General features: G+C 53.2%; 1 protein-coding gene across 2 annotated transcripts in view; it reads right to left on the reverse strand.

Annotated features, from left to right (window-relative positions):
• Nucleotides 1-12,279, reverse strand: part of Rph3a (rabphilin 3A) — a 77,313-nt gene extending 65,034 nt beyond the window's left edge. Inside the window, exons 1-2 of one of the 2 annotated variants that reach the window (XM_052755233.1) lie at nt 11,875-12,279; nt 11,645-11,764 (exon numbers count right to left, since the gene is read on the reverse strand). The gene's annotated coding sequence lies outside the window, so the exon portion shown is untranslated. The remainder of the gene's footprint in view (nt 1-11,644; nt 11,765-11,874) is intronic. The other variant, XM_052755234.1, reaches the window with a different exon arrangement.
• Between the last annotated feature and the right edge of the window lie 870 nt (nt 12,280-13,149).

The following is a 13,149-nucleotide window of genomic DNA, read 5'->3' on the forward strand; positions in this document are numbered from 1 at the left end:
GAGAGTCTGCGGTGACTGTTGAGAAATGTCAGTGATAATGATGAAGGTGATGCTGATGTGGTGGTGTTGGTGATGATGGTGGTGGATGATGGTGATGGTGATGATGGTGGCAGTGATGGTGGTGGATGATAGTGATGATGGTGATGATGGTAGTGGTGATGGTGGTGATGGTGGTAGTGATGATGGCGGTGGATGATAGTGATGAAGGTGATACTGATGTAGTGGTGCTGCTGATGATGGTGGTGGTGATGAAGTGTCTTGAGAGTTCTTCTCCTAGGGACCTATTTGTTCTTTATAGGAACTTCTGGAGTCCACCTTTTATGAACAGGATCCCCATTCTACAGTGGGAGAAACCGAGGCACAAGGAGCTTGAGTAACGGTCCAGGTGAGAACAGCAAAAGCTGTTTTTGACCAAAGCAGATTTGAACCCAGGCCACATGGTGCTTTGTGGTGTCCCGTCCACCGGCAAAGCTTCCCAGGGCCTGCTGAGCGCATGCAGGAGACAAGGCCTAGAAGCGGGAAGGAGGTTCAACTTCAGACTCTCTGGAAGGAGCAAGCTGCTGGGAGGCCTTGTGCTCAGTGGCATGGAGAAGCTGCAGCATCCCCCTGTACCCCACTGGGAGTCCTCAGAGCCCACCTGGGAGCCCGCCAGGAAGGATCCCGAGGCCACCAAGTGCCTGCCCACTTTTTTCCAGCCTGGTGTGTGTGTGTGTGTGTGTGTGTGTGTGTGTGTGTGTGTGTGTGTATGTGTGTGCTAGTGGCCTGGTGCACCTGCCATGCTCTGGGACTTTAGAGTTTGGATGTTGCTGTCCTTGAAGACTGAGACCTCCCTAGTCCCTACCTGCCTGTGAGCACAGGCAACGGACTCCCCTGTGTGACATCTGTTCCTCCTCTGTTAAAAGGAGCACTAATGCCTGCTCTGCTCCCTGCCCCATCCCAAAGCAATCTTTTTAAAACTAGAAATCCCTCTGCCGTCAACTAACCTGTAGAGCATGTCACATACTGAGTCCTATTCCAAGACACTCTCTATGGGGATGGTGGGACGGTGCCATACTGGTTCATATAGTACAGGTGAGTAAACTGAGGCTACAAGGCCAGGTTGTTGGTCACAGGTTGAGAAGTGGGATCCCTGGCACACTCACTGCGCTATCAGAAGACAGCAGGGTGCTTCTGGTCACTGGTCACACTGCCTCCTACTGGTCAGATGGTCTAATTGCAATGACATTCATGCTTCTCCTCCACCCAGGCTGGAAGGAGCTACAGACAGACAGACAACTCTTGTTACAAAGACACTCTCGCAGGTCCTTTACCTCAGAACTCCTCCAGCAAGTAAGAAGAAGTGGAGAACAGCCCCTGGCATGGGGCAGAGGAGGGAGCAAGGGCGTCCATGGCCTGGCTATGAGAATTCAAGATTGAAGCTTGGTGTCAGCAAGGGTTTGGTTTGAGGGCCTGCATCCACCTTCCCCTCACAGCGGGGCTCTGGAGACTGAGAATCTCTGTGCACAGCTGCCTCTGTGCCATCTGCACAATAGAGGGACAACTTTGTCTGTGGTCCAAGCCTCTTCCTAGGACTAAGGAGAACACCTCCCTCCAGGGAGAGACCCCAGAACACCACGGACTCCTGGGTAATCCTCTATCGGCCCCAAAGCTGCAGCTGTGGGAGGCTGTCACCTCCCGGGGCCAGTAGGTGGTTGGGCCAGGAGATCTGGCTCTCAGCTCCCTGCTCTTTATAGCATGGGGTAATGAGATGCTCTGAGGACCCCCTGAGATGTCGGTGACCACCTGCTATCAAAGCCTCAGCCTGCCCGTGTAGTTGGGTTTGGGGAATCTTCTCTCTCTGTCTCTCTCTCTCTCTTTCTCTCTCTCTCTCTCTCTCTCTCTCTCTCTCTCTCTCTCTCTCTCTCTCTGCTTCCCAGTCACCATAATTCAGCTTACTCAACTGTGCCCTGATCAGGTTGTGACCAAAAGCAAGGGGGGGGCAACCGGCCAGAGGCTGAAACCTCCAGAACTGTGAGCTGCTACAACAAACCTTCCTTCTTTTTTTTTTTTTTTTTTTTTTTTTTTTTGGTTTTTTGAGACAGGGTTTCTCTGTGTAGCTTTGTGCCTTTCCTGGAACTCACTTGGTAGCCCAGGCTGGCCTCGAACTCACAGAGATCCGCCTGGCTCTGCCTCCCGAGTGCTGGGATTAAAGGCGTGCGCCACCACTGCCCGGCACCTTCCTTCTTTTTAAGTTTACTGTCTCGGGTATTTTATTACAGTAATGGAAAAGGTGGCTAACACAGACTATCAACATCTATTTGTTTATTCCTAAGACTGCCCTCTGGAAAGGCTTCATAACCCAAAACATGCCACATATCATCTGACTTCACACTCAACTTTATAAAATGAATATTATCTTTATCCCATGTTGCAGAAGAAGAAATTAAGGCTCAGAGAAACTGACTTCACCAAAGGTCACACAGCAGAGCTGGGATTCAAATCCAGCTCCAGGCAGAAAGTAGTGGCACAGGTGGATCTCTGAGTTCGAGGCCAGCCTGGTCCCGGACAGCCAGGGATACCCAGAGAGACCCTGTCTCAAAACAAACAAACAAACAAACAGCTCCAGACCCCCAAGCAATCTTCTGCCTCATCTACATGCCCCAGGCCTGGCATCATAAGTTGGTGCCCAGTGTTTGTTAAGCAAAATAACCAAATCAACCCAGTGACCTCCATGTTCTGAAGGGATTACAGCTAGTGACTGTAAGGAAATCTCAGGAATACTATGCGATGGCGGAGAATGGGAGACAGGGGGTAGCTAGGTGCTAGGACACTTGCATGGTGTATACAAGGTGCAAGGTACAACTCTAGCACCATGCATGTGCAAGCAAACACAAACACACACACACACACACACACACACACACACACACACACACACACACACACGCCGAGGACAATTTTAAGAGTCATGCCATATTGCCTGCCTGAGTTAAGTTTCTGTTGTCCAGTATTGAGCCACTAACCAGAAACTTGTGACATGCCTGGACAAGTCCTGAGTTATTAGAAAATAACTTAACATTTCCTTATCTTTATGCTACAGTGACCATGAGCAAACCATGTTTTGTGGTTGGGTTGCTTGGTTGGGTTGCTTGGCAACTCAACAGTCCCCTGATCTTTTCCCAAAGAAAGTTTCCTGGTCTGTTTACTATAAAACCCACCTGAGAAAAATAAAATTTTGCAGCTTGATCAGAATACTGTCTTGCTGTCAATTCTTTGTGTCTCTTGTCCCTTTTATTCGCCATTCCCCCTTCTAGGGTCTCTGCTGAAGACCCCGCTGGTCAGGACACATACACACATACACATACATACACACACACACACACACACACACACACACACACACACACACACACACTACACATAATTAAATACATTGGAAACTGGGCAATTCACACCTCAGAGCCCAGCAATAGAGTGGAAGCAGAGAACGGTATGGAAAGTGAGGAACCACGGGCTGTCCGGCTGGTTACACAAGTCTAAAGGCGGGCTCAAAATGTCCATCTGCCACCAAAAGGGCGACTGTTAGCAGCAGAAGAGCATCACCTACGAAGGGAGGGGAGTGGAGAGGGAGGAGAGTGCCGTCTGGGGATAAAAGAGAGTAATTGATGAGACACCGGGAAAGAGGCTCACACAGGCTGAAGGTGTGTCTTAGGCAAGGAAGGTGAGGAGTGACTGGATGCTGCGTGCCTCCCACCAGCACAAGCCTTCTGGCCTAGGCTGGCAGACACGGTGGCTGTAAGCCTGGCACGTGAGAAGTAGAAGCTGGAGGAATAGGAGTTCAAGGGTCATCCTCAGCTACATAGAGGGTTTGAGGCCAGCCTGGGCTACACAAGACCCTGTCTCAAAATAATAATAATAATAATAATAATAATAATAATAATAATAATAATAAAGCAACAAAATCCTGCCAATTTGCAAAGCCCCAACATCTTCCATGGATAATTGAGAGGTGGCGGGCAAGGCTGGCATAGTTAGCAGACATGAATCCCCACTCACACTCCTAACCTCCCCCACCCTCCCATGGGCCACTCTCTCTTTTCCCAGACAGGTATTAGCCAAGAATGAAGAAAAAGCTCAGGCATCCTCAGCGGATGGACATTGTGATGGCTGTTCTCGGTTGTCTACTTGACTACATCTGGAATTAACTAAAACCCACGTGGCTGGGCATATCTGTGAGGGATTCTTTTTTTTCTTAAGTAAATCATTTGAAGCTGGAAGATCCACATCTCACCCAGATCTTTGAGGTGGGAAGATCCACCTTTAATCGGGGGCCACACCTTCTGCTGGTGGCCTATGTAAAGGATGTGGAAGAAGGAAGCTTGCTCTCGCTGGCAAGTCCATTCCTTCACTGGCATTAGAACCTGCTTCTTTGGAATTTTAGAATCCGGAGTATACTGAAGACCAGCTGGGACATCCAGCCTCGTGGACCGAACAACTACAGGATTCTTGGGTGTCCCGTTGATAGACGGCCATTGTTGGACTAGTTGGAACACAGCCTATCAGTCGTTCTAATAACCGTGTGTGTGTGTGTGTGTGTGTGTGTGTATTCATTCTATATCAGTTCTGTTATAGAACCTTAACACACACACACACGTACACACTATACAGTTGGATAGAAGGAAACAGCATTAGTCCCCTCAGACAGGCAAGTTTAAGGCAGGACCTGCTGGTCTGTCTTAGTCCCCCCCCGACTGGCCCCTGGTCTTGCTTTTGGCCTTCGTCGCTAGTTCCCTTGAGAACTGGTCTAGCTGACTCGAGAGCCACAGCAGACCCAGAGTAAAATGCATGAGTCCTCACCTCCAGACATTTTAGAAGGTGACTTGAAGGGACACACCGGGCCTCTCAGGGCATCAGCCAGCCACCTCCAGGAGCCTTACCACCTCTGTGGAACTGCCCTGTCCTGCATCTCGTGACTGATGAACATGGCCACTCCCAGCCACTGCATCTTCTGTAGAGAGGGGACCATGCCTTTACCGCATGCAGTGAGCACCTACAACCCCCAGACAGTCTCTCACTCAGAGTTTTCTGCTGGTCTTGCTACATCCCAATGGTCCCTGCACGCAATGAGGCCCCTCTCCACCAGAGCCCCCAAGATCACGACCACTGGACATCTGCCAAGGACAGTCCCTGAAATGGGTCCTGATCACCTCCTGTCCACACAGCTGCCAGACACATTCACATCTCACCACCTGCTCCCCTGCCTCTACCTGGCCCAGCCCCATCGTGGCTCTGCTCACAGTCCCCTGGCTTCCACCTCACTTCTCACTGTCCATCTCCACTGAGACACCAGAGCAGCAATCATTGCTGTGGTGTCATGAGTGGGGGGTCATGACCTCCCCTGCTTAAAGTCAATCCTCCCACCCCCAGCCAAGTAGTCATTCACCTGTCATTCTTCCCTGGGGCTGTGTACGGGGGCCCCCTGTTCAAAAGCAACCTTCAAGCCACCTCTGTACCCTCCCGTCTGTCTCCTCCCCAGCACTGAACTGGATCTATCTGGATCCTTCATATGTAACTTCTCTTTTACCTTCACTCCTTCATAGAAGACCCACTACTGGGGCACTGGGGGGCAAGTACTGGACGTCACCAGCTGCTGGGGTCCCTAGTGCCTAAGAAGGGTCTTAACCCAGGGTACACACCACCCATACTTGAGGGTGTGGGAAGAGAACCAACTCCATCCATGACAGTGACCCTCCAAGCATGGGTCCTGCGTCAGCTGCCGCAGCGCCACGTGGGAACATGTCAGGCAGGCAGGTCTGTGCGCCCCATCCTAGCCTCACAGACCCCCCCCAACCTGCTTGGGATCTCCTGCAGGGGAATCTGACACAGGGTACCCGGAGCTGAATCTGCAGTAGCGCCTTCGTCCCCCCTGGTGACCGGTGACGGGATGATGGATAACTGGATGAATGGCCGGATGGTGGAGGGAGTCATCTCACAGCCCTGAATGGGCCGCTGTGCTCTGTCTGCTGGGGCAGCAGGATTCCAGGGCTGGGGAGGGCTTCAGAAGCCAGTGTGTCCCCCTTCGTAGGAAGGCACTTGGAGGTTCCTGCTGGTCTGGGGTGCTGTTTTGAGTATAGACACCCCAGGCAAGTTGGTTGGTAGAGCCCCAGGACCTCACACATGGTCCCGTCACCCTCTAGCCCCCTCCCCTGATCCATTGCTCACTGGGGACCGACAAGGGGTCAGGGGAGGGGACTAGAAGAAAGGGGTAAGGAAGGGGACAAGAGAAAGATGGGGAGAATACAAGGCAAGAAGTGGGCCTATGAAGAAGAAGGGGTGTTTTAAAGGGGAAGGAAGTGGATGGGGGTACAGGACAGACAGACAGACAGAGGCAGACTCTCTAACCCATACCACCGTGGTACAGGGAGGACAGGTAGGTTGGAGAGGGGAAGTGGGGCGGGGGCGGGGGCGCGGGGGGGTGGAGATCCTGGACATGGCCAGGGTCAGCCACACAGGTGCTTCCCACGGTTGGCCCGAATTACCTCCTAACTAACTTCAGGCCATCTCTGCTCCGAGCAGCCCCCAAGCGCCCGCCACCTGCCATCAGTGGCTGGCACAGAAAAGCCACTTATGTAAGGAGCGGGCTGCTGGAAGTGGCTTCATTCACAAGTCCCTGCCTGTCACTGTGGAGACCCGGTGGAGGGGAAGAAAGGGAAGCACCGGGCAGGCGGGCGGGCGGGCGGGTGGGAGCTGAGGCGGAAGAGAGGACCTCCTTCCATCTCTCCTCACACGCCAGACCCGGCTTGACGCCACGAGAGGAGGCCCCTGTTGGTGGTTAATTGTGGGGGGTGGGCACACCCCAGCTTCCTGAGGCGCAGTCTCCTGCTCTCTGGCTGGTTCACTGAGGCCCAGTCGGCCAGGGCTCCAGTGCAATGAGATTTCAACCCACATTTATATCATTAAAGCTAACGACGGCAGGACAGCGGCTTCCAGGAAAGCGTGGCGGCGTTGCAAGGCCGTGGCCTGGTGCCGTGTGAGAACCCAGAGTCCCCCAAGGTGAGCAGGAATGGGGGGACAAGAATCAGAAAGCAGACGGCGGGGGTGGGAACCTGGTCCAGATTCGAGTCCTGTGCAGCCTCTTGGGTACAGAGGCAGTTCAAATCTCATGACACACTAGAACTGTCCGAGTGTTGTCTACACCAGGACTCTGTAGTCTTATACATGCCTATATTTAGAGCGCTGGGGGCTGGGAAAACACAAGTACCCATGCTCAAGAGTTTGGGGATGAAGACAAGTTACCAGAGGACTTCGTGGATCACAGAGTGAACCAGCCATCAACCCAGGTTCCTCAGCCTCCCAGGTACAAGCGAGGGAAGTTTAGTATCCACCACCCTCTCCACCCTCCCGTCCTGCCCAGCAGGACACAGGCAGCACCCTTGACCTTTCTAAGTCCTCCCCTGTCTCTGCCACCCCTGTGGCCCCGATTGGGACGAACCCCAAGCCTGCCTCGCAGGACGGGAGGTACAGGCCTTCTTACCACAGTGTAAATGACTCCATATGGCTGCACTGACTCTCCACCCACCCCACCCCGGAAGCATCCGACATCAGTCAATGCTTCAGGACAAGGGGGCTAAAAACTTCTGCACAGAATTTCACCTATCCTTCCTATGTGCTTCAAGGTACCCAGAGACCCCCCCCCTTCTGTGCCCTCCCCCAATGCAAAAGGTACACATCACCCAAGAGCCCAAAGGAAATGGGACCTTGTCTCAGTGTTCAGCCTGGTTCTGGGTATACCATAGGTACTCAATAAGTAAATCAGCAGCAATGAGTTTTGGGCAAAAGAGGGATCTGCCTGCAGCAGATCTGAGACCAGAGCCAAATCCCACCAACCCCACCAATGACTCATCACAATCAACAAGCACTAATGGAGCACCTACTGCATACATGCCTCTGCCTAGAACATAGACCAAAGGCAGCTCCCAGACTGAACCATCCATTAGTTGATCAACAAACATTTCGCCGAGCAACTGATTGATTCATTTTATTCAGCCATTTGGTGATGAGCCCCTGCTGGGTTCACCCTGACAGCCTAGCCCTTAAGGGCCTCACCATGTAGCATCTTAAGCCCCCGAGGAAGGAACACCAGGCTAGGTAAAAGAACTCCTAGCAGGAAGAAAAGCGAAAGCCCATGCACGTCCTGAGCTTATAGGATGGGATGACTCAGCAAAACCTCCAGGGGCCCTGGAGCTGTGGGAAACTTAGACCTTGTTTGCAGGCAGCAGATTTTCTCGAACCCTCCCTAGGGCCACCCTGCACGATGATGACCTGGGACTTGCTTGGAATGTCCCCAGCCTGGCAGAAGAAGGTCCCTGCGTCCACTTCACAGATGGGGAAACTGAGGCCTCAGATATTCCCCCCCAGCAAGCCTGTCTGCTCCCTCCTGGGTCTCACAGCTGTGTCCTGGACCCAGGGGTCCTTCTAGGCTCCCCTCACACCCAGCCTTGCCTCAGTGTGAGCGGTGCTGCTGTCACTGATGCCAGCAGCTGGTTCTCCTCACTCCCCCCAACCCCCACCCCCCTCCCCCATCCCTCAGCCAGGGCCATTTACTGCACTTATTCCTTGTCTGCCTGGGGACTGAGCACCTGGCATGCATTAACTCTTCACTGTCCTTAATACTGTCACCACCACCCCATTCTTCAGATGAGGTAAGTGAAGTCCAGGGACATGCAACCGGGCACGCGTGTGCACGCAGAAAGTGCTAGAACCAAGATCTCAGCTCAAATGATCTATCTCCAGAGTGGTCTTAACTATGATACTGTTTCACCTTAACAGAGGAAAAACGGAGGCTCAGAGAGGTTAAAGACCTGCCTGAGGTCACACAGCCCCAGCACCCACACTGCAGGTCCCGACTGGCAGGCAGGCGGGCAGGCGGGCGGGCGACAGGAATGATGGGCTGTATCTGCAGTATCCCCTCCTCCTCCTCCGAGCACATGAGCCTCTCCATCCTGGGTGGCAGCTGAATAATTTAGACGCTTCAGCTCCTGCCCACCACTCCTGGGTCCCGGGTTTATTTTTATCCAAGTTCAGCCAACAGCTCCTAACAGAAATAACCCCCACCACCTCAACTCCAGTTTGTCTGCCTGGAGGACCACCCTGCCCCCGGGCCCTTGCAGGAAAAAGACAGAACCATATGTTGGCTGGGGGTGGGGGCAGCAGTGGGCATGGGGGGGGACAGAAAGCCACTGTCTGTGAGCAATACAGAAAAGGGATAGGGTTAATAAAGACTCTCATGGCCTATATATGCCATGTCTTACAAGCCACTACCGCCCACCCCAGCAGCCACCCACCCCAAACACACACCAGACACAGTGGCTGAGTGAAAAGGGGCAGCAGGAGCTTCTGGGACCCACATCCCTCCACCCTGGTGGGGCTGTGGAAGCCCCATCTACAAGGATTATCCATATCTGCCTCCAGGGCTCAGTTTCCCAATCCAGTGCAGGTTTGGAGGGGTGATGATGAAGGTATCTCTTCCATACACCAGGCTAGGGATGGGAAGTGGGGGCTGCCGGGATATAGGGGTAGGTAAGAAGATGCCTTGATCTCCATGAAGGTGGATTCCAACAGGGCTCGGCCATGGCTTGCTGCGTGTGGTCTATGGAAAAGGCACTTTGCCTCTCCGGGCCCCCTTGAAAGTTGGGGTGAGAGAAAAACACTGACTCCCCCTAAAAGTATGGCCAACCCTGCCACAGCAGCAGCAGCAGCAGCTGCTGTCGTGAGGATCAGGGGATCTGGAGGGAGCCTTGGTCACTCAGAGCAGCTGACACCTTGTACAGATGGAGAAACTGAGGCCCAGAAGGGGGAGAGAAGCCCTGAGACTCAAGTGCCTTGATTTAAGTCCAAGAATCTTTCTGGAAGGTTCTCTCCGCTTCTCTCCCTGGTGCACCCCAATGCACCACTTCTGATGTGACAGAGAGGAGGCAGGCTCCTGGCTCTCAGCCACCCCCAAGGAGGTGAGGAGGCAGGGAGACGGCCTGGGAGCTGTCTGGACACCCCCAGGCCTGGGCTGGTCCAAGGGGTTGTCCTGTGCTGCAGGATTGGGAACTAGAAGGTGACTGGGGATATGTCCCGCAGTAGCTGTGACACTTCCCTGGGGGTCCCTTGATAATCCTCTAAGCCCCACAGCCTCCCCACAGCCCAGCAGTTGAAGGGTTCATGTTCAGTACAGCAGTGGACCTCAACAGTACCCTGCTCCAATGTCCAGCCACAGTCCATTCTAACCAGAGAATATGAAAGTCCAGTATTTAAAGTATCGCTGATGGCAAGCCTGCAGCTTCTCATTCAAGCCCAATTTCTTCGTTTTCTATTCATACTTACAGTCTCCCAGGGAGGCAACTTCCTCAAGGTCACCCAGATGGGAAGCCAGGACTCAGGGGACCATAACCTTGGCACTAACCACCAAGCCACCTACACTCTCCTCCTGTGTCCTGACCCTGAGCTCCCTGGCCTCTCTTGGCTCTAGAGCTGGGTGACCCTCCTGACATTTCCAGCTTCCTGGTCCCTGGGGCTAACCTCATCTCCTTTCCGCGTCCTAGGATCCAACTTCCTGAAGAAATTCCAGTGGATAGAGACGGCTGAGGTGGCCTCTGAGTGGAACACAGTGCTAAAAATAAAGACTTCCATTTCCCCCCAAAAAAGGTAGAAGCAATTAAAGCAGAAAGCAAAGCGGAATCCTCTCCCACAGATCGCAGATTACTGGCAAAGCATTTTAAAATTAAAGACGAGCTTTAGGATTGAGTGGTGAGGGGCCTGGGCTTCCCGCTCACTAAGAGGATAGGCCCATTGGGATGTCAGAGAAAGAAACTGCTGTGTGTGTGTGTGGGGGGGGACAGCTTGTCCTGGAACTGAGGACCTAGGATTGGAATGTCCTGTCCCCCTTCTCGGTGGTGAGATGGGTTCAGTGACAGAGTCCGTGTGTCACAGCCACACACATACCCCCATCCAGTCTCTTACAGGTGACACCACCTGTAAAAATAAAGCACCCTTAGCTCGTCGGGCAGGTGACGGCTTGATCATTCATTGCCAAGAGACAAGGTGGCGCTTTCACGGATCCCTGCTCTCCCATCTCAGGACAGCTGAGCCTGCAGAACCCACCACAATTCAATTACCCAGCGGGCCCTGGCAGACAGCCCTGTCTGAGCCCCATCCTAAGCAAACGCTGGCCCAGGATGCCTGCCCAAGCAAGGGTTAACTTTCCAGTCTCAGGTGACTCTCTCCCAACCAGGGTCAAGGTGCCCACCCGCCGAATCAGAACACCCAGAGGGCCCCCTGTGCCCGACCGGCCAGGAAGGGTTAACTTCAGGAGCTGCCAATCACTTTCCCCGGCTTTTGCTGCAAAGAGGGCAAGCCAGGCAGAAGCCACTCTCCTTGCTCACGCTGCCTGAACAGGCACACATTTGCCCCCTCCCTGGGCACTGAGCTAAAATCCCATTTGTCTCTGGAGTGTCGCTCTATTGATAAAAACCCTGCAGAATGCAGGCAAAGAACTATGGCCATTTCTTGACAGCCCTACCTTTCCCACTCCCCTCTCCTCCAGCTCATGCATACACATGTCAGTTAGGGTACTGAGATCTCCTAGTCTGTTTGCACAACCAGGAAGAATATCACTCACCAGGACAGTAGAGAATTGCCACAGAATGAGTGAGCCAAATTCTTGCCAACTCCTTGCCTTCCCTGCCGGTGGGGAGATGTTAAGTCCTGGCGACTTGGCTTGAAAGATCAGCAGACGTGCCTGAAAGAAAAATTGTGCATTTTATTCTCCTGGTCTTCCCAAAATAAAATCAAGGCATCAGCATGCACACATGCCCCTAAACCATGCAAAACCAAGACAAAAAGAAATACCCCCGGCAGAGACGAAAACTAAGTGCAGTTGGAGTCCGCAGACGGTGGGCAGTGATTCGCTCAGACTACTCCACATGGACGGGAGGTTTTATAAGTCTCTCTCTCTCTCTCTCTCTCTCTCTCTCTCTCTCTCTCTCTCTCTCTCTCTCTCTCTCTCTCTCTCTCTCTCTCTCTCTCTCTCTCTCTCCTCTCCCCCTTTCGGGGCAGCGTAGGCAACTCTGGGCTGCGGGCAGTAGAGGAATCAACTGCTTCCCCGGTGCCCAATCCGGCTGTCACCACTACTGCAAAAACCCTGTGTGATCCAGAGGGAGGGGCAGCCGCTTCGCTTCCTGGAGCAGGAGAGCCAAGCCTGCCTCCCACCGCGTTGCATTGTGCCGCCGCGTTGGTTGCGGGAGGAGAGGTGGGAGGCCAGGAGGGGAGGCTGGGCATCCCAGAATGCTCGGGATTGGCGGTCAGCACCACGGACAGCACCAGGACGCAAGCGAAGGGGAAGGGCAGCCACCAACCCCAGACAGAAGAGCGGAAGTTATTGGATGGCTGGGAGAAGGGGGAGGCCAGAACAGAGGCACAAGGATCATTCGGTCGGACTGCATACGGGCCCACCTCACTGAACACTTATGCTAATATTGCCCAATGAGCTGTAACTTCTCAGCCCCTCTCCCCTCAACAACCCCTGGCCTACACTGGTCTCTGTGTAAGTGTCCTCCTGTGGCTTCCAAAATCATTCACATTGCCACTGAAGTCTGCACCTCAGGCTCAGAAGATAGCAAGAAAAACAAAATAGGAAAGGAGGGGTACTTTAGGGGGAGGATGATTTGGTTAAACAGTCCCCATGAAACCTTAGGAACGTCACTTAATGTTTCCATGTCCTGTCGGCAAAATGAAGACATGACTACCTACCTCATTTTCCTAACGACAAGAAGAATGAGGCTAAGCAATCGGAATGCCCACGCTAGGGGCTGCTATGCTTCCAAGATCTCTAACCCACCCTATGATTCAAATGTTTTGACGGAGATAAAGCAGTTGACAGCCAACCAGGATGGCACGTGCCAACCTGCAGCATGTGGTTTGAGTGGGATGAAGCTGGGAATTCTGGGAGTTCCAGAGCAGACACGATCCTCTGCCAAAAACCCATCTCCCCAAACCAGACTGGCTTTCTAAGGTAAAGTCACTACAGACAGGAAATAAATCAGCGGTTGGGGGGCGGGGGAGGTATATACAATGGGAACATGTTCCCATGGCACCTGCATCCCAACTCCCAAGAGTTCTGCTCTT

This window comes from Peromyscus californicus, unplaced genomic scaffold, assembly GCF_007827085.1.
Source record: "Peromyscus californicus insignis strain IS unplaced genomic scaffold, ASM782708v3 Scaffold_2__1_contigs__length_46816999, whole genome shotgun sequence".
NCBI lineage: Eukaryota > Metazoa > Chordata > Mammalia > Rodentia > Cricetidae > Peromyscus > Peromyscus californicus.